Source organism: Microtus ochrogaster, unplaced genomic scaffold, assembly GCF_000317375.1.
Source record: "Microtus ochrogaster isolate Prairie Vole_2 unplaced genomic scaffold, MicOch1.0 UNK1, whole genome shotgun sequence".
Taxonomy (NCBI): Eukaryota; Metazoa; Chordata; class Mammalia; order Rodentia; family Cricetidae; genus Microtus; species Microtus ochrogaster.
In genome coordinates, this window is record NW_004949099.1 from 29,961,090 (window position 1) to 29,981,843 (window position 20,754).

Consider the following 20,754-nt stretch of genomic DNA (forward strand, 5'->3'; position numbering starts at 1 on the left):
GGCCCCGGCGCCCCGGCCCGACTCTGGCGCGCCGCACAGCCCGGGGGCGGCTCCGCGGAGACCACACCCCCAGCCCAGCTCCCCGCCCAGACCCCTGGCCCACGCCTTTCGCCCCGGGCCACGCCCCTGAGCCCCGCCCCACCCCTCCCGGCTGGCGGTCCGGGGTCGCCGCCGCCGGCGCTCCCAGCGGTCGGAAGTTCTTGCCTCTTTCCTGGTTCCTGACCACCTGGAAGGTCTTGCTCACGCTTGCTTGCTATCTTTTCTCTTTCTCCTCGTCCTGTTCCTTTTCCCCTTCTGTTTCTGGGCGCCGGTTTGTCTTTCCACCGCCGCGGAGAGTTTCTCGCTCTCTCAATGTCTCCGACTCCCCTACTTCGCTCCTGTCAACTCCGCCCCGTGCCTCTCCGGCGTCACTCCCTCTCCCTCATCGGCGTTTTTCTGTTCCCGCAGCTCTCCCTCCCCACTCTCTTCCTTTCCTTGTCCCCCGAAGCCTTCCATTTCTCCGCCACTGCCTGCCGCTTCTGGCCACAGCCCCTCATCACATGTTTCCCAAACCTCATTCTACAGACCAGTCAGACCTAGGGACATCAGGCCCTGGGACACCATGATCTGTCCCCAAAACTGCCCTGTAAAGAGAGTTCACAAGCAGCAGGCACCGTGGAACAAGCTTGGCAATCCTACAACAGAAGCAGGAAACTATAAAACGAAGTATGTCTCTCGTGCTATACCATGGGACATGCTGGGCTGAACAGGACACCAGATTACAGGGCCTTGGTCTCTGTGTGGAGCCAGACCCCTTGAACCCCCAGACCCATGCCCTTAGTCCAGGGTTCTGAGAAGATCTTCCAGTGTCCCACATATGAGCTGGGATAGAGGCAGGTAGTAGTACCCTAAGGTCACAGAGCCCCATGTGATACACTTCACAGCATGGCAGTGACCACATAGGACAGTGACAAGTCCCAAGCCCCTCAGAAATACTCAACCCAGTTTACATACATGGAAACTGAGGCCCCAGAAGTGAAGCCCAAGATCCACAGCTAAAGGGGAAGGTGGGGCACGGTTCCATTGTTTGAAGCCACAGGCCCTCAGCCATGGGTTCTCAATCATGATCTATCAGCTTGTAGCTGTCACTTGAGGCCCTGGTGGCCCTTACTCAAAGGGTGACCTCTCCTGCCTTGTTCCCACTCGATAGGAAGGAAGGGTGGGGAGGGGGTTTCCCTGTGCCTGAGGGGTCAGCAGAAAGGGCCCAACTTACAGCTATCCTCATTTCCCTGGCCCCCACCCCAGCCTTCCTGTTACTGTGCCTGCCATGTTCCAGCCCATTCATGGCCTTGGCTTTGATGGCCAGAAGTGTTCCTTGATAGGAAACTGGAGACTTCTGTCCTAGCCCCCCCAACTTGAGCACTCAGGGGACCTGCCTCCACCTATGTGGGCGGGGGGGGGCACTCACACCACACTATCAGTGTTAATCACAGGAGAGCCAAGCAAGGTACTGAGAGCCCCCAGCCCTCCCCTCCACCAGCTAGCCCCAGCACAGTCCATGGGCTCTCTAGACTCCTGTCTATCTGTTGTCTTCCTCTGCTCCCCCTTTTCCTCTCCCTTCCCCTCTTTCCCCTCCCCTCTCTATCTCTGGTCTCTGTCTCTCTGAGTCCCTCGTCCTCTCCCCTCCCCCTCCCTGCTTCCTTCCTGTCCCTCTCCTCTTGCTTTCTTGCTGCATCCTGCAGCTCCCCCCACTGAGCCTCGTGGATAATGCTTTCTGACATCTTGGTTTAGCCGGCCCGATGAATTGTTTTGGGTACTGTGGACAAACTTCCTGCCAAGCTGGGGTAACTCTGGAGTCACCCCGGCTTCAGCTTTTGGGACCTGGTTAGATTCTAGGGTCTGAATACTCTCAAGTAAATTGAAATAGGAATTGCAGTGTGGCCTCCAGCAGGTCATTTGACCTCTCTGAGCCTGTTTCTTGGTGTGGACCGTTATATTAGCACACTAACTAGGCTGATCCACAGCCCCACAGCCCCTGCTAAAGCTGGGAGCCCGGGTAGGACTACAGTAGACCGGGATCCCAGCCCATTTTATGTCTTGAATCCCTTGGTAGTCAATGGGTTCCTGGGGGGCAAGCCCTATGCCCATTTTGCCACCACCATCTCATACCATCCTTGCACCAGAAGACAAAGCAGGAGTCGCTGAGCCCATTTCACAGATGGGGAAACTGGGCATCAGCAGTAGAACTGGAACTCAGTTTTCTCTCTAAAACCAAAACCACTCCTGGGGTGAGAAGAGATTTGGGAGGGAGGGAGGAAGTCCTTGCTGAGACTCTGGGGGTCCTCCCAGGATAGGTTTGGGGACCCATTGGGAGACAGATGGTACCCAGCAATTGACTGAAGTAGTTACACCCCCAGACAGCTACCCGGCTGCCAACAATGATGACTGGGCCCTTCCCCTCCTGCTCCTGGCTCCTGATTAGATCAAGGAGAAGTCTCGGTCTGGGGCTAACGCGTCTTTAATGACTCGCTAGCATCTAGCATTTGTCACTGTCCCTGTGTAATAGAAAGAGGGTTTCAAGCTCAGCACCATGAGCTTTCTAGAATTTACTCCCAATGTCTCTTTGCATTGAAGTTCCTGCCTGCTTCCAGCTAGTGGAGCCAGCTCCCAGCCTGACATGTCCTGGTCAACACCTGTGGAGGACTTAACAGGGATGCCTAGGCTCGGGCCAAGGCCATTGCCCAGGCTTGAAGAAGCCTGGAATTCAGAAAGGCTGGGGAACGCTGTCCCTTGCTGCTGAGGATGGAGACCGGGCATGTCCCCTAAGTCAATGCTCCCTACCCCCTTCTGCAAGTCTCCTCTGTGACGCAGGGCAGAGCTGGGAGGGGGAAGGGGAAGGAAGAGGGAGAGGAGGAAATGTTTTTTCTTCTTCAATTGGAAACAATAACACCGGGGGGGGGGGGGGGGGCGGCGGCCTTGGCTGTGCTGGAAGAGGGGCTCTGCCCGGGGACTGGAGAAGGTCCCCCGCAGGAAGTGCTTTCTGACCTAACCACAGCGGAGGGCAGAAAGGTGCTGGAAGGGGAATAGACGGAAGACACGGTCAGGAGTGGCACCGCACGGTCCCTCCTCACAGTGAGCTTCAGAGAGGCGGGGCCACCTGCGGGGAGCTGCACAGCCTGCTCAGGGTCCCAGCTCAAGCTCTCAGCCCCTGTGTGTCTCCGCCCTTCCTTACCTTGGAGCTGACACCCTAAGTCCCAGCCTCAGCTTTGTCCTTAACCTCCTGGTGACCACAGGGACGTGAGCTTCAGTTTCGAGCCTTGGAACCCAAGCCCAGGACTGCTGTGCTGAAAGAAGCAGCCATGTGTTGGAGCAGCTGGTCTGCTGGGAGCTGGGTGTTGGCCCACTTTCCACCTCTGGAACTGGGGTTCCTCTCCTCGCTCCTCTGGGTCCCTCAGGAGAGCCTCTAGGGTGCAGCACACATATTTGCCAGATGCCAGCAAGGGCCTGGATGTCAGTTACCATTCGTGGGTGCCAGCCAGCTGATGTCACACGGCACAACTTCCTCAGCCTCTGTACTCCACAGTGGATCTCTTGGCCTTTGCGGACAGAGTGGGGTCACTGTCAGGAGGCATGCTCCACAGTTGCTGCTAGTGCCCTCCAGGGGCTTGTCATGTTTCAGGTCCCTGCTCCTAGACTCCAGAGGGTCCCTCCCCTGCTACCTGGGGACCCCATCCCTTGGGGATCCTGCCCCAGACCTGCTGTTTCTTTGTTGCCCTATACAGCTAGAGGAAATGGTTTTCATTCCTGTGTGTCAGAGGCCACTGCTGACTCTAAGCATGTCCTTGACCTCTGTGGTCAGGGGACTTGCCAGGCATGGGGGAGACCCCGAGCCCTTATGGGTTCATGGCAGGCGCCTGGCCTACATGAGCCCCCACGTGGCCTCTTTGTGCTCTGTGAACTGGATAATGGACAGCATTCTCAGACACCCCGTCATGGCTCTTGGCTTGTAAAAGGCCCCGGCCTGCTTACACTGAGGCCTCTGTCCAGTGGCAGCTATAGGACAGGGCTGCCCCAGGGGTCCCCACCCACATTCGCAGGCCACCACCAGTAAGTGTCAGTAGTCTAGGCCGGGTTGGTAGGCGGGCAGCTGGTAGGCGGGCAGGCTCTGCTCAAACTGCAGGTTAAACAACCTGCCATGTGCCTGTGGGTCCTAGACCATCACAGGTGAAGGACTGACCCATCTATGCCTGTTCCAGGAATGCTGCATTGACACCAGGGGCACTGTGGTGACCATACCCTGAGGGCCAGGCTGATCAGCTGATGACTGCCAGGCAGGTTTCCCTTGGCAGGGTGCTCGGGCCTGGTTCACTGGACAGTCCCAGCCAGAACTTAACCCTCACCGGGCAGGGATAGATAGTTTGTTTATGGCGGGGGAGACTGAGGCTCAGAGGGGAGGGGGCCAGCATGGGGCCATGTGGCTGTGCCAGGTGGAGATGGGGTCTCACATAAATACCATGAATCCTCTTCTCCAGGGTGCTAGTGGGGAACAGTGTCTGTCCATCGGGCCATGGAGCATCACTCTGCGTTTCCTGTCTGTCTAAAGGGAATTCTTCACCTCGCCTGGTCCCAGTTGGTACACTTGTGAACCGGGCATTAGAGTCTCCCCATTCCCAGGCTGTAGGGACAGAGCGAGTTACAGGGTACCCCGACATCCCCTGGACCAGAGAGGAAGCAAACACACTCAGGCAACACTATGTCCTCAATGTGGGGCGTGGACAGTCTGATCTTGGAATCTGGCCCTCAGGAGGCGTTTCTCTGACACCTCAGAGTCCGGTGTCTTCATGAGGACAGAGCCTTGGCCTCCCCACAGTGGGGCATGCCAGCAATGGGGATGCTGAGACAAGATCACTGCAGGCTCCTGGGCAGCCGGGGTTGCATAGGTAGCGAGAAAACCTAAATAAATAAGTCAAGCTAGACATGGTGGCTCATCTCGTAATCTCAGTATTTTGGAGGGGCAAGAGGATTCTGTGAGTTTGAGTCAGGCCTGGGCTGCAGAATGAGACCCGATTTCAAAACAAAACAAAACCGGAAATAAATAACAGCTACATCTCCAGCCCTTCTCTGGGATGGCCTTGGTGCTAAGCACCTATTAAGAACTCACAAAAAAGGTGACATTATGTCCATTTGCAGGTGGGGACGCTGGCGTGTGGGAAACCTTGTTCTTAATGAACATGAATCTCTAAGGCCCCCATGTCAACGGGTCAGAGACGTCACCAAGCCTCAGCTGTTCACCTGGTGTGAAACCTGTTTACACCCTATAATGTTCCCCGGGGGACTGGAAGAGGTTTTCCTATGCTGCTGCTCTCTAAAAGGCTGCAGCGGTGGGGCAGGGCGGGTAGCGTCACCCACCCTTGAGAGCAGGTGAAGACTGGAACCCAGGTGAGCAGCTGTGTCTTATGAGGCCCTCACCTTCCAGCTGCCTCCACTTCAGCCACCTGGTCTCAGCCACCAGGGACCTGTAGGCCCAAACATCTGCAGGAACTGCGGGGTCGGCCAAGGGAATGGCTGCCAGTCAGGGAGAGAGGCACCGTGGGGTGCACACAAGGGGCTCTTCAAGGGGGACCAGCAAGGCACAGTGTCAGACTCAACAGCCAGATGCCAAGGTCTCATGGAGCTCACATGCAAACTGGGGTGATAGTCACCTTGCCAGGACAGCAGCTGAGGCATGTACCCCCTTACCCCACACTATAGAGAAGAGACCTGGGCCCACGGTAATGCCTTGATCTCCAGCCTAGTGGCCTATAGGAGTCCCTAAGGAGACCCCAGTTCCCAGAAAAGACATTTCCTCTCTTGGTGAACTTTATCATTCAAGAGTCAGTCAAAATGCTACATCCTCTGGAAAGTCCTTGTGAACTCCTAGACATCCCTCAGGGCCTTATCTAAATGACCCTCCCGAGGTTTTCTAAGTCCTGAAGCAATGTTAGGACCTCTTCCCTTCCATCCTCTTCGAACATCTGCCAGAAGGTTGATAATCTTACAGCAGGATGTGACTCCACAGTGGGCTGTAGCATGTCCCCAGTGAGATGCAGGTCACTACCAACAAATGCACATAGATGGGTACCACCCCAGGACAGTCTTCCCTGTACACAGGGCGGTCTTGTTACCTGCTGGAGATCCTCTCTAGGACGTACAAAAGTCCTGCCTAGATGTCTCCTGACCCCATTTTGTCGTATGGCCATTCAGACAACCCATCTTCATTCTGGCAGGACACAGTAGGCCTCCCTGGCTGATTTCTGGGGGGCTCTAAGAGTCCTGTCCTGAATTAACCTCCACACCCAGACAAAACCGCAGAGCCCAGCACCGTACAGAGCGAGAACCCCATCTCACCCCAATTCAGCAGGGCTGAGCACCAAGCCCTAGGCTGTCAGGCACCCACAAGCACCGGCCAGTCCTCAGCCCTGCCTCTCCTCATGGAACTCAGTATATTACTGCATGGGGAGGTGTGGGGGTGCTGGGTGAGATCCATCTTCTTCAGGAACTCTTAAACTGAGATCTGGAAAGTTGGGGGTGGGATGGAAAGAACGTCCCAGAAGCCCAGAGGAACAGTATGTGTTAGAGCATGGTGGGAGGGGATGTGGCTGGGGGCCTTAGGCAGCTGGGGGCCCAGAGTCTGGTGCTGAGAGGCACTCAGGCCTTGGAGGCCATGAAGGCCAGAATGGCCTTGCCTGTGAAGGCTGTACAGCTTATCCCTGGGGCAGAAGGCAGGTTTCCGAGTGACACACCATGCTTTTTATGGACACTGCTTGACCGAGTCCAGCCTCTGACCTTGGGTGACCTAGTCTCTGATCTTGTACCGTCCAACCACTGGCCTTGGATCATCTAGCTTTGAACCGTGAGTGACCCAGTGAGGCAGTTCAGCTTCCGTGGTCCTGGTTTAAATGTCACTTCTATTAAGGAACTCCGGAAGGCCTTTAGGGGCTTTCAGGTGACACCATCCCTTCCCACTTGAGAGCAATCTCTGACCGCAGATGGCTGTCTCAGGATGAGACATGTATTTTGTTTGTACTTCCCCTAAAGACTTCCCCACCCCTCCCCCAAAATGTCAGTCCCAAAGTCCTGTTTAGCCCCCTTTGCTATGAAGTGTCCCCATTGCCTCCCTTGGTCCTTTGGGTCCCCTGCACTTAGACCCCTAAGCTGGGTGGGACCCCTCAGGTGCCTGTGTCTCCTACTGGCTGGGTGCATTTGGAGGAGAAGGTCTTTAGAGGCACACCCAGTTCCCCACACTAGGAAGGAGCTGGGCTCTCAGGAGGCTCACAGAGACTGTGACATGTGTTCTCTGATCAGCTGCTGGGACCCGGGGAAGGTTAACACGGGAGCAGTCTAGACCCTCTTCCTCAGCCTCCTTCAGTGCCTCCACCGCTTTTCAACCCCCACGGCAGAGACCATGTGCCTTACAGCCTATGGCTTGGTAGCCTGGCAGCCCTTCCTCCACAAAGCCCACGGGAATGGGTTCTGGATGCCAGGGGCACTTGGGCTCAGCTGCAACAGTGGGTCCCCATCATGGGACCAAGGTAGAGCCTCTCTCTGAGTTCCTGCTTCCCCAACTGCACATGGGGTGATCCTGCCCCTCTAGGACTTAGGGGAGCCATTTCACCCACCCTCTGGGACAGACTATGGCAGAGAGGGGGGAGGGAATGGGAGGGGAGAGGAGAGGAGAGGAGAGAAGGGAGAGAGAGGGAGGGAGGGAGGGAGGAAGATGGGAGCAAACTGGGCAAGAGACAGGCCTGATACCTGCCAATCCTACCCTTCCTTTCTTCAACAAGATGCACTTGTTGAGCTCCTACTGAGCGCCAGATGATGCTTCAGTACCAGGGAGCTAGATACCGAAGGGAACAGGAGTCTCGCCCCAAGGGGCTCACCCTACCCGGGGAACTCGGAGGATAAAATATGCTGGAGCCTGGAGGGGAAGGGCTGTGGACAAAGGAGGCAGGTGGGAGGAAGAGGAAAGCGTGGCTGTAGGTGAAAGGAGGGAGCCAGCTTTAAGCGGGAAGAGCGGCTCAGTCTGTGAAGAGCAAGTCCGAGTCCGGTGAAGCACTGACTGTGGACTGCGCATCCGCCCACGCACAGTAGGGAGACAGTGGCAGGACCTGAGCGCAGCGGAGGCAGATCTTGTGAGGCCTCGTGGTCACCGGGTCAGTGAGGAAGGAGCCCTGGGAGGCAGAGAGCAGGGATGGGTGGGGGTGGGTGAGGGTGGGTGGGTGTTGCCCGTGGAGAAGTGGGGGCTGGTGGGGCCTTCAGTTGCCCGTGGAGAAGTGGAGGCAGGGAAACCCCAGGAGGCAGCAGTAGGGCGTTGGAGGTGGCAATGGGCAAGCCCCAGACTCTGGGCCTTGATGGCAGTGGCTGTTTGGTGGCCCCACTCCGCCCGGAGACCCCCTGGATCTGTCTTCCTTGAGCACTTGGTTTTGTTTTTGAGGCAGGGACCTCCTGGGTGCTGGGATTACAGATGTGTGAGGTCACGCCTGATCCCCCAACCCCTGCTTGTCTGTGAACAGTGTTTGTTCTGTGTCCCTCTGGGGAGAAAGGAACATAGCCGGGCCAGAAGCTCACACTCTAATGGCCTGACCTGAGGCTCAGATCTCCCCCAGCAGGGTCCACCCCCAGGTCCCCAGTTCACCACCTCTCCTGCTACCCAAAGCGGAAGTGGGGAGGCGGCAGGTCCTAGTAACCTCTACTGGCTCTCCCATCTGTCTCCTACTTCCTGCCCTGAACCAGCTACATCTTTTCAAACCATCCCCTCTCCACTCAATCCCTCTTCCTGGGGGACAGATCTTATGTTTCTCCAACTTCAAACCCTGGGAAAGCGGTTAGGCTAAAGCCAGGTCCGGGTCTGGTGCCTGCAGTTCTGTGAGGTGGCCCCTGCACTGTTCCAGTCCTAGGTTCGCCTCTGGCCTCTGCTGTGGACCCTCACGCACCTTCCACACGGTGCCTCTCCCCATTGCCCGGCCTGCAGGATGGCCTCCCATGGGTGCTGCCGCACGCCTGCTGGCCGCCCTAAACACTATCTTCCTCATGTGATTAGATGGTAATTTGATTGTCTGAAGCTATCAGAGGGCAGAAACTCCAAGACCCTGCGTGCTATAAGGAGTCCTGTGTCTCTAAGAGGGCAGTGGTCACATTGTGCGCAGGCTGGTGTGGAGCAGAGCACACAGTACGTGGCATCTGTCCCATACAGAGCCCCCTGCAGGACTCGACCAACCAGGAGAGCTGTCGTCAGCTTCCAGAAGCAGGAAGTGAGTCAAGGTCAGGGCAGGCCAGGAGGCCTGGTACCCCAGGTACAATGGACGTGCCTGGATGGAAGGGCAGCCACCGCCCAGGAGGCAGGAAGGAGGCCTGAGGGAAGAGGAAAGGAGGAGACCCTCTCCCTAGCAAAACAGGAGGCCTGCAGTCCCCAGAAGCCGGTGACATCAGCACAGATGTGCCACTGGGTCCACCATCTGCCCACACCTGGGGTCCGAGGGAGGACAAGGATGGTAACTAGCCCCAACCCCCAACCCAATTTACTCTGTCCTGAACCTTCCGTGGGCTGGGGTCACCACAGAGCCGGTCACTGGCCCCACTCTAAAGATCTGAAAGGCCATGTGGACCAGCAAAAGGCTGCATCTTCCAGGCCTGGCTAGTGTGTGTGTGTGTGTGTGTGTGTGTGTGTGTGTGTGTCTGTGTGTCTGTGTGGAGTTGGATGACATGGAGGGAAGGCTAGTGTGTGTGTGTGTGTGTGTGTGTGTGTGTGTGTGTGTCTGTGTGTGTGTGTCGCTGCACAGCGTGGGGCCAGGCAAAAGCACAGATCCAGTTCAGCTTCTAGCTGGAAACAGCCAGCCAAATACCTCCTTGCCAAGCCTCGGTTTCCCCATCCTCTCTCTGGAGCCTTAGCTTTCCAGAGAGCTGCCGCGGCACAGGTATTCCCTCGGTGGCCTTTGGAGGCCAAGACCACCTCTTCTTCCTGCAACAGCGTGGAGCACCCCAGGTAGACGTGGCTGGATGTGCAGGGAGCTCCCAGCGGTTCACAGCCCAGACGGCGGGCAGTGTGGGCCAGCTGCAGCAGTCCGACATTGAGGAGGGAGAGGATGGGGTACTTTCACTTCCCCACGGGATCCATGTCACTCGCCCCTGCTCCTCCAGTCTCGGTTCCTCCTGGCTGTGAGCTGGCATCCTTGCTCCAAAGGAAGTCATGGTTCCAGGACCTGGGCAGGGACAGCTGAGCAACTTCAGCCATATTCAAGAGGCCCAGCCCCAACAGTGGGCACTCTAGACACGGGGTACAGGACAGACAGGCAGCTCGACCAGCTCCCAGACATGTTAGTGTAATGTGACCTCTCAGAGGGGACTTTGGAAGTTGTATCTGAATTTCTGTCTCCTTCCAATAATATCATTATTTGTATTAAAAAATAAGCCCCGCAGGGCCGACAAGATGGTTCCGAGGATAAGAAGGTGCCTGCTGCCAAACCTGGAGACAGAGTTTGATCTCGGGGACCCATGTGGTAGACGTCTGGTCCCAGCCTGCCCCAGCTCCCGCAACTTGTCCTCCGACCTCCACATGCGCGCTGTAGCGAGCATGCGCAGACTGAAGACCAGGGAGCCCCTCTGGGCTCCCTCTCCGTGCTTGGCTTCCCATTGATCCTTCTGTAGGCACAGCGCTGGGGTCTGGTCTCACACTGACGACATAGGCTGGTGTCAGAAAACCAGACCGCAGTGCAAGATAGGGCAGAGCTTTGGGACAGTGGGGGAAGACGCTGCCATCTGCTTAGCCTTTGTCAGGCAGTTCGGGAGGGCTTCCTGGCAGAGGCGGTCATCTCAAGGCATAGGGGTGCTGCCAGGGATGAGTTCAGGGGAGCAAATAGCCAAGGGGAGGGAGAACAGCATAAGTCCTGTGACTCCCTCACCTCACACTGCTTGGAGCTCCCTGTTGCTTTGTCCTAACCTCCTCCGCAGGCCGGAAGGAAGCCGAGGTGGGAATCCAGCCCCACAGTTCCCAGATGAGGAGAAACTGCTTGCAAGGAAAAAAAAAAAATAACATTAATCCCATTGTCTCTGCTCCCAGATCCTGCCTGAAAAACAAAAACAAACTCAAGCTGCAGCTGGGGAGGTTTTCTCTGGCAAGCGTTAGGCTTGCCCAGGAGGCTGCCCAGTGGCCATGCCAGCTTAACCCCGGGTGAGGTGGGGGCACCAAGTGTTCCCCTAGTTTCTGGCCAGTCTGTGTCCTCACTCCGGGCCTTCCAGCTTGCCGGGCTCTATCTACATCCACAGGGCTCTAGAGGAGGGGGTTCAAGCAGGGTCACCATGTCTAGCCACAGCGCTCACACTGGTCTTCCAGCCTTCTCCCTTGTTTCCCATTGTGAGGCAGGTGTGTTCAAACTGCCCATCCAGTCTGACTCCCAGTGGAGGACAAAGGACACCAGAAGGCTCTAGAGCCATGGGGACAGGGCAAGAGGCACAGCCAGGACATTGGACCCCTCCTTCTCCCACATCTTAGGTGGCCTCCTTGGGTTTGGTACCTAGCCATTACACATACGCACGCACACACAGACACACACACTGCAGGCCTCTCAACACTCGGATGCTGCTGGTTCACCTGGACCAGCAGGAATGGGGGACTGTACTAGGAGAGCCCAAACAAGTGCGCAGATGAGAAAGAGTGGACCGGAAAGGCCACAAACAGTCCTAGGGTCTCCTTCCGGCCACTCACAGAACCAGGTCAGGGCTTTGGGTCTTCCTACAGAGACCTGTGCTCAGAGAAGACCCTGAAGCCCAGGGGTTTGTGCTGGCAGCCCAGGGGGCCACAGGAGGCCCAGGGTGGTCTTCCCTTCAGGACCTGGTGCCTCCTCCTTCCCCTTCCCTCCAAGGCTGACCTCAGCAGCCCTGGCTGGGCTTTTCCCAGAGCCCAGGCAGGAAGCACAGGCTCTGAGTGTTTGTTCAGGCCGGGCAGGGCTCCGGGCAGGCGAGGCGGAAATAGCCACAAGATGTTTGTCCAAGTGGGAGTCAGGTTCCCCACATGGGAGGAAGAAGGGCAGGAGGAGCGGGCAGAGTCAGCACACTGGGCCTAGACTTGCCCCCCTAACCCACAGAGGCAGCCTGCACACAGTAGGCACTCCCTGTGTGAGGAACGGAAGTTAGGAAGCTGGAGTCTCTCTCCCTCAGGCAGAGCTCGGGGCTGAGCCGTAGCTCCACAGCGCCTCTTCCATCCATGGCTGAGCCTGCAGCTCTAGCTCCCATTAGCAGCCACTGGCAGCTCCTGGATGGGATGAGCTGTTCTCTCTTATGCTGAAAACTGCACACACACACACACACACACACACACACACACACACACACACACACGTATCAGGTGGGGGGGCAGCTGGTGAGATGGCTCAGTGGTTAACATACTAATCTTGTACAGGACCAGAGTTCAGCTCCCATGACCACAGCTGGTGACTCACAGTGGCCTGTAACTCCAGCTCCAGGGGTCCAAAGCCTTTTTGTTGATTTTGCAGGCACTTCATGGCCCACACTCACAGGCACACATACACAGAAAAAGAAAAGAAAAGGGAGAAAAAGACACCAGGCTCTAGTAAAGATGTGGAGTGTGTGGGACAGGACTTGTTGCTGGGTGAGGGACATAGTGCACCGTTTCGGAAAACTTTGTGTGCATGCGTGATCTTTTTCTTTTAAAGATTTTCTTTTATATATGTGCTTTGTCTGCATGTATGTCTATGCACCGCATGAATGCCTGATGCCCAGGGAGACCAGAAATGAGTGTCAAATCCCTTGAAACTAGAGTTACTGCCAGTTGAACTGAACCCAGGCTCTCTGCAAGAGCACAAGTGGTCTCAATGGCTGAGCCATGGCACTAGCCCCCCAGTCTCAAAACATTTGGCAGTTTGTTTTTAGAAAAGGCAGGAGAGAGGGCTCAGCTGGTAAAGCCCTTGCTGCACACGTGTGGACATGGAGTTCGGGTTCCAGGACTGACAGACAACGCAATATGTGGTGAGGGGTAGCGCATGCTTGCAGCTCAGGGCTTGGGAGACGGCAGATAGCATCCCTGGAGTTCACTGGGCAGCTCGCTGAGCCACTTGTTGAGAGACTGCTTCAAAGAAAAGGTAGGTGGAAGGTGTCTGAGCAGCAACCCCGGAGGTTGACCTCTGCCCGCCACATGCATGTTCACACACATGCGAAGTTAGACTCAGACAACCCAGGGACCTGCACCTGTGTGTGGCAGTGGCATGGGAACCCGAGCCCACCTGACCTGGCCATGGATGTCACAGCACAACTGAGAAGTGTGTGGCTGAGCAGACAGACAGAGGAAGGGAAGTCGCACAATGGGAGGAAAAGGAAGCAACTGCCCACCTACAGAGCGGCAGGACGCCTCTCAAACCAGACACCCTGGGCCACTGTCCCTAGCACTCCCGGTGACTCATGCCCAGGGAGGCAGGCAAGTCGCTGGTCAGAAGGCCTGCGGTCACTGTTCTTGAATTCCAGTACTGTCCCAACCCTTTGCCCCAGATGGGCTGAGCTCCAAGGTGGACTTGGGGTGCCACTCTGGTCGTCTGCCTGTGTGGCCCACTTGAACCAATGGCAAAGACTGCCCTGAGGCCTGCTGACTGGGCTGGAGTCCTGGGCCTAACCTCCTGTGGAAGGAGGATGCCTTCAGCTCCTGGGCAGTAGTGGCTGTAGCCCCAATGCGACTTCTCTAGCTGGGGTGACTGAGGGAGCCACTGTCCCAGCAGGCAGGGCCACCATGAGTCCTCTGCTTACTGGGAGCCTCCCTGTGTGTCTGTGTGGGTGGCGGTGGGGGTGGTGGTGGTGGCATTCTTTGTATGGATGGACACTTGGGAACAAAGTCAGGGAGCTGAAGGGCTCAGAATCATGGCTGTCGTTGTCTACCCTTGTCTCTCCATCAGCCACTGGGGACATGGGACGCAGGATAGCCAGGCACTGGGGGACACAGGAGAACCATTGAGACAGTTCTTCCACTCTGGTGGGAAGGAGTGGGTAGCAACCGGTCAGTGGTCACAAACACGTTTTCTTTTGTTTGAGATGGGGTCTCATGCAGCCCAGGCTGGCCTTCAACTTCCAATGTAGCCAAAGATGATGGTTGACATCTGGTCTTTCTGCCTCTACCTCCCGAGTGCTGGGATTACAGGCATGGTGGTTAAATGTCCAGTTGTAGACACGGGGATGTGTGTGTAGCAAGGCCCACAGGAGGAAGAGGGAGCCCTATAGGAGTGGGTTGTGATGGGCATGCTTAGATAGGGTGCAGAAGTAAGGAACCCGGTAGGTTGCTTTGAGAGTCAAATCCAAGGAGCTGGGGTAGGCGGGCTGCTTGCTGCGTCGTGGCCAGTGACTTCCATCTCCTCCCTCAGTTTGACTATGGGAAGCCACGGGGTTAGGAGCTCTCGAATACTGACTCCCCTTAAAGCAAGAGCCACATGGTTTTAGTTTGTGCAACAAACGGGCTGGAGTGCAGTTCTCAGCAGACAGGCTTGTGCAAAAGGAAATCACCTGGGCCAGAGGGTGCACACTCATATATGTCCACAAGGTGGCGACAAAGACCAGATTTGCCTTTTTATTTTTTTTATTTAATTACTATACAAGATATGAAAGTATTGAGAAAATTTCCTAGAACCCCGGAATCCCTTTACATCAGATCCATCTCATTTTAACCTTCTACTGCTCCCACTCACCAACAACACGCACGCCTCCTCCAGGTAGCGCAGTTAAGTTTCAGGGGTGATGGGTGCTGCTGAACCCTGCATTTGGAGATCAAACTGGAACACTTTTACTAGACTTACCAAACACTACTAAACCAAGGGTCCCCATCATGTGTTTCGCGGTGTCCTTGCCCCAGTTGGGAAGTTCTGAGACTTCCATTTAGATGTCATATTTTTTGTTGCTGTCGTCTTTAATTTTTTTCCAGGTTTAATTCAACTTACTAACTAAATATTCTTGGGCTGATTTAATATTGCACGTATTGATTTTAGGGGGAGGGTCTGGGGTAGAGTAGTGGCCTAGAATGAACCAAGACTCTGGAGGTGGTAACTCTCATTTGGGAAAGGAGCCTTTGTCCATGAAGGGCACACCCAGTGTTCCATCCTTATGCTGGTCAGCACGGAGAAGGCTGGGACAGGAGGGCTGAGTGTGAGGCCATTTGGAGCTACACAGTAAGACCCTGTCTTAAAAATATTGTTTTTTTAATTTTAATTTTAATTTTTATTTTATTTTATTTTTTTTTTTTTTTTTTGGTTTTTCGAGACAGGGTTTCTCTGTGGCTTTGAAGCCTGTCCTGGAACTAGCTCTGTAGACCAGGCTGGTCTCGAACTCACAGAGATCCGCCTGCCTCTGCCTCCCGAGTGTTGTTTTTTTTTTTAAATAAAGATTTATTCATTTATTTATTATGTATACAATATTCTGTCTGTATGTATACTTGCAGGCCAGAAGAGGGCACCAGATCTCATTACAGATGGTTGTGAGCCACCATGTGGTTGCTGGGAATTGGACTCAGGATCTCTGGAAGAGCAATCAGTGCTCTTAACCACTGAGCCATCTCTCCACCTCTCCAAAAATATTGGTTTTGAAGTTCTGGAACTATGCGTGTGTGGAGCCCCAGGACAGGCTCTTGGCTTTCTGTGGCCAAGCCCTTCTGGGCCCCTTGGTTGCTCTGCACCCTGGCCCAGTGAGTCAAGTAGCTGGGCCAAGGCTTTGCAACCAGTATCCTTATCCTCGGATCTGGGTGCCTGCCTGCCTTCCTGTCATCCTTTCCTTCCTTCCTTCCTTCCTTCCTTCCTTCCTTCCTTCCTTCCTTCCTTCCTTCCTTCCCTTTTTCCTTTCTTTTTAATTTTTTCGAGACAGAGTTTTTTCTATGTAACAGCTCTAACTGTCCTGAAACTCCCTTTGTAGACCAGGCTGGTCTCGAACTCACAGAGATCCATCTGCTTCTACTTCCGAAGTGCTGGGATTAAAGGTGTGAGCCACTGCCGCCCAGCCTGGGTGCTTTTTTTCAATTGCTCTCCACCTTTTTTTGAGACAGCTTTCACTGAATTCGGAGCTGATAGCCGGGCTAGACAGACTGGAGAGTGGTCCCCGTGGGTCTCTGTCTCTCCAGCCCTGTGGTGGGCACAGACGCGGGGCCCAGCTTTAAATGGGTGCTGGGAATAGAACTCAAGTTCTCATGTTGGTGTGGAAAGCACTTTGCCCACTGGGACATCTCCCCAGTCTGATAACAAATTTCGACTCCTTGTCTGGCCTGATGGACGGCAGAAGTGCAGGAGTCTGAAGTCCAACTCTGGAGACCAACGCTGCCACTTCTGTACGCAGGAGACCAGGCAGAGTGGAGCTCACACTTCTCAGGGCAGCAAGGCAATGGCTCCATTCTCAGAGCAGCTGCAGGGCTCAGGAGTGGATCAAGTAGGATTTCATAACCAGTGGGCTTTCGGATCAGCACCTGCTACGTGCCAAACACTGTTCTACACCCTGGGGGCAAAGCCGCAACCGATGATCCAGTTGATCCGTTGTGTATCCTTTAGCAAGTCTTTCTTTGTCCTTTGTGGTTGGGAAGTTCTTCTGCTCTCTCTCTGGCAGTGTTCTCTGACACACACAGATTTTGGGGAGGGGTGTCCCCAGTCTCACTCAAGAGTCAAGGTTGCCCATAGAAAGCCCATTTCTTGACTACTTGTACATTCATGGGTACAATGGCAGAGCTGACCCAGTCTGGGGTGTCAGGGGAGTGACGTCGGTGCCTGGCCACAGGATCTTCTATTAAGAAGCCTCTTGTCAAGGGCTGGGCTAGGTGGTATGTGACTCTGGAATTCAAACCTTCCCCGAGGGGAGGCAGCTACTATAACTCATGACTGCTGCACCTCTTGGTGGCTTTGTCACCCTGACCTAAATTTTCCTGAAAGGGTGAGAATATTCACGATGAACTGGACTCTAATGTTAAAGGTTCCAGCACCTTAGTGCTTGGGACTGTCTCTGCTGGGCTGTTGGTAGTGCACCCCTTTAATCCCAGCACTGGGGGAGACAGGGGCAGGTGGACTGCTGAGTTTGAGGCCAGAGAGACTGACTTGGTCTACAGAGCAAGTTTCAGGACAGCCTGGGCTACACAGAGAAACCCTGTCTGAAAAAAGAAACAGAAAAACAGAATTAAGGGGCTTGAGGGATGGCTCAGCAGTTGAGAGACTGCTCTGTTTTTTGCAGAGGGCCTGGATTTGGTTCCCAGCACTTGGGCAGCTCACAACCACCCGTAACTCCAGCTCCAGATTTGTCAGTGCTGCTGGTCTCCATGTAGGCACTGAGTGCAAGTACCTACTTGCTTCCATGTATTTGTAATTAAACATAAGAATAAAGGTCTGGAAAGACGGCTTGTTGCTTTAGAGCATGTACTGTTCTTTAAAGAGCCTGAGTTCAGTTTCCAGCACCCAAGTCAGGTGGCTCACAGCTGCCTATGACTCCAGCTCCAGGGGATTGGACACCATCTTCTAGCTTTCACTGGCACTGCACACACAAGCATATAACCACAAATGGCACGTACCATACACAACCACATCGCCAGATATAGCACACACACATACACACGTTATTAAAAATAGAATGAAATTGAAAAGTCTTTTATTTGCTTTTTTTTGAGGCAGGGTCCCATTGTGTAGGCCTGGCTGTCCTACAACTTGTTGTGTAGAGTAGGCTAGACTCAAATTCATAGAGACGTCCGCCTGTCTCTGCCTCCAGAGTACTGGGATTAAGGCTGTGTACCTCTATGCCTGTCTTTAAGAAGAAAAAGTATTGAATTCTAAAACCGGATGTGATGGTGGACACTTGTGACCAGTGGTGGGGGTGGGGGTGGGGGGACAGTGTCAGGATTTCAAAGTCATCCTTAGCTACAGAGTGACTCTGAAGCCAGTCTGGGGTGCCTAAGATCTCATTATCCTTAAAAAATAAATTGTGAATTCTTGCCAGGCAGGGGTGGAGCATGCCTTTTGGAGTCCCAGCACTTTGGAGGCAGAGGCAGACAGATCTCTGTGAGTTCAAGGCCAGCCTGGCCTACAGAGGGAGTTTCAGGACAGTCAGGGCTATTGCACAGAAAAACCCTGTCCTGAGAAATCAAAAACAAACAAAACAAAACAAAAATTGCAAATTCTTCTCTTAGGACGGTTGCTTCCTAGTTTAGAAGAGGGGGAAGTGGCAGTCGTGGGCTAACATTTAACCTTCCCACCTTGTGATATTCACAGGGGACAGGCCAAAGAATGCATGCAACATTGGTTTTTTATTATTAATTTTTATTGAGCTTTACATTTTCTCTGCTCCCCTCCCTGCCTCTCCCCACCCCTTCAACCCTCTCCCAAGTCCCCATGCTCCCAATTTACTCAGGAGATCTTGTCTTTTTCTACTTTCTACTTCCCATGTAGATTAGATCTATGTAAGTCTCTCTTAGGGTCATCATTGTTGTCTAGGTTCTCTGGGATTGTGATTTGTGGTCTGGTTTTCTTTGCTTTATGTTTAAAAACCACTTATGAGTGAGTACATATGATAATTGTCTTTCTAGGTCTGGGTTACCTCACTCAAAATAATGTTTTCTAGCTACATCCATTTGCCTGCAAATTTCAAGATGTTATTTTTTTCTGCTGTGTAGTACTCCATTGTGTAAATACACCACATTTTTTTTATCCATTCTTCAGTCGAGGGGCATTTAGGTTGTTTCCAGGTTCTGGCTATGACAAACAAAGCTGCTGTGAACAAAGCTGAGCACATGTCCTTGTGGCATGATTGAGCAGCTTTTGGATATATACCCTAAAGTGGTATTACTGGGTCTTGAGGAAGGTTGTTTCCTAATTTTCTGAGAAATCACCACACTGACATCCAAAGGTGTTGTACCAGCTTGCATTCCCACCAGCAATGCAGAAGTGTTCCCTTTACCCCAAAACCTTTCCAGCATAAGTTATCATCAGTGTTTTTGATCTTGGCCCTTCTTACAGGTGTAAGATGGAATCTCAGAGTTGTTTTGATTTGCATTTCTCTGATGACTAAAGATGTTGAGCATTTCCTTAAGTGTCTTTCAGCCACTTTAGATTCCTCTGTTGAGAGTTCTCTGTTTAGGTCTGTGCTCCATTTTTTAAAATTACATTATGTGTTCTTTTTCTTTCCAATTTTTTATTTTTTTCCATTCAAAAATTTATACTTCCTCTCTTCCTCCCATTTCCCTCCTGCTCCCCCACTCCCCCTCCTCCCTCCCCCTCCCTCCTTAAGAGAGGGCAGGGAACCCTGCCCTGTGGGAAGTCCAAGGCCCTCCCCCCTCCATCCAGGCCTAGGAAGCTTTACATCCAAATAGACTAGGGTCCCCAAAAGCCAGTAAGTGCAGTAGAAACAGGTCCCAGTGCCATTATCAATGGCTTCTCAGTAGCCCCCATTATCAGCCATATTCAGAAGTCCAATTTGATCGCATGCTCATTCAGTCCTGGTCCAGCTGGATTTGATGAGCTCCCATTAGAACAGACACACTGTCTCAGTGGGTGGACCAACGCCTCATGGTCCTGACTTCCTTGCTCATCTCCCTCCCTCTGCTCTTCAACTGGACCTTGGGAGCTCAGTCCTTGCTCTGATGAGGGTCTCTGTCTCTATCTCCATCTGTCGCTGGATGAAGATTCTATGGTAATATTAAAGATAATCATCAGTGTGATAGTGGGGGCAAGGCCAGTTCAGGTACCCTCTGCTCTGCTACCCAAGGACCTAGCTGAGGACATCCCTGTGGACACCTGGGATCCCCTCTAGAGTTGCCAACCCTAAAATGGCTCCCTTAATGTAGGTATCTTCTTCCCTGCTCCTATATCTGCTCTTCCTCCATCTCCACCTTCCCACTCCCCCAAGCTCTCTCCAGTCTTTCCTTTCTCCCTTCTCTCTCCTCCTCTCCCCTTCCCCCAACCCTACTCCCACCCCAACCCCACCCCCATGCTCCCAACTTTTTCCCCAGCAATCTTGGTTGCTTCCAATTTCCAGGAGGATCTATATATGTTTTTCTTTGGGTTTACCTTGTTTTCTGGCTACTCTAGGCTTGTGAACTATAGGCTCAATGTCCTTTGTTTATGACTAGGGTCCACTAATGAGTGAGTACATACCATATTCATCTTTTTGGGTTTGGGTTATCTCACTCAGGATAGTGTTTTCTATTTCCATCCATTTTCATGCAAAATTCAAGATGTCATTATTTTTTACTGCTGAGTAGTACTCTAATGTGTATATGTGCCACACTTTCTTAATCCATTCTTTCATTGAGGGGCATCTAGGTTGTTTCCAGGTTCTAACTATTACAAACAATGCTGCTATGAACATAGTTGAACAAATGCTTTTGTGGTATGATTAGGCATCTCTTTGGTATATTCCCAAGAGTGGTATTTCTGGATCCTAAGGTAGATTGATTCCCAATTTCCTGAGAAACTGCCACACTGATTTCCAAAGTGGTTGCACAAATTTGCATTCCCACCAGCAATGGATGAGTGTTCCCCTTACTCCACATCCTCTCCAGCATAGGCTATCACTGGTGTTTTTTATTTTAACTATTCTAACAGGTGTAAGATGGTATCTCAAAGTTGTTTTGATTTGCATTTCCCTGATCACTAAGGAGGTTGAACATGACCTTAAGTGTCTTTTGGCCATTTGAACTTCGTCTGATGAAAATTCTCTTTTCAGTTCAGTAACCCATTTTTTAATTGGGTTAATTAGAATTTTCATGTCCAGTTTTTTTTTTTTTGTCCTGGC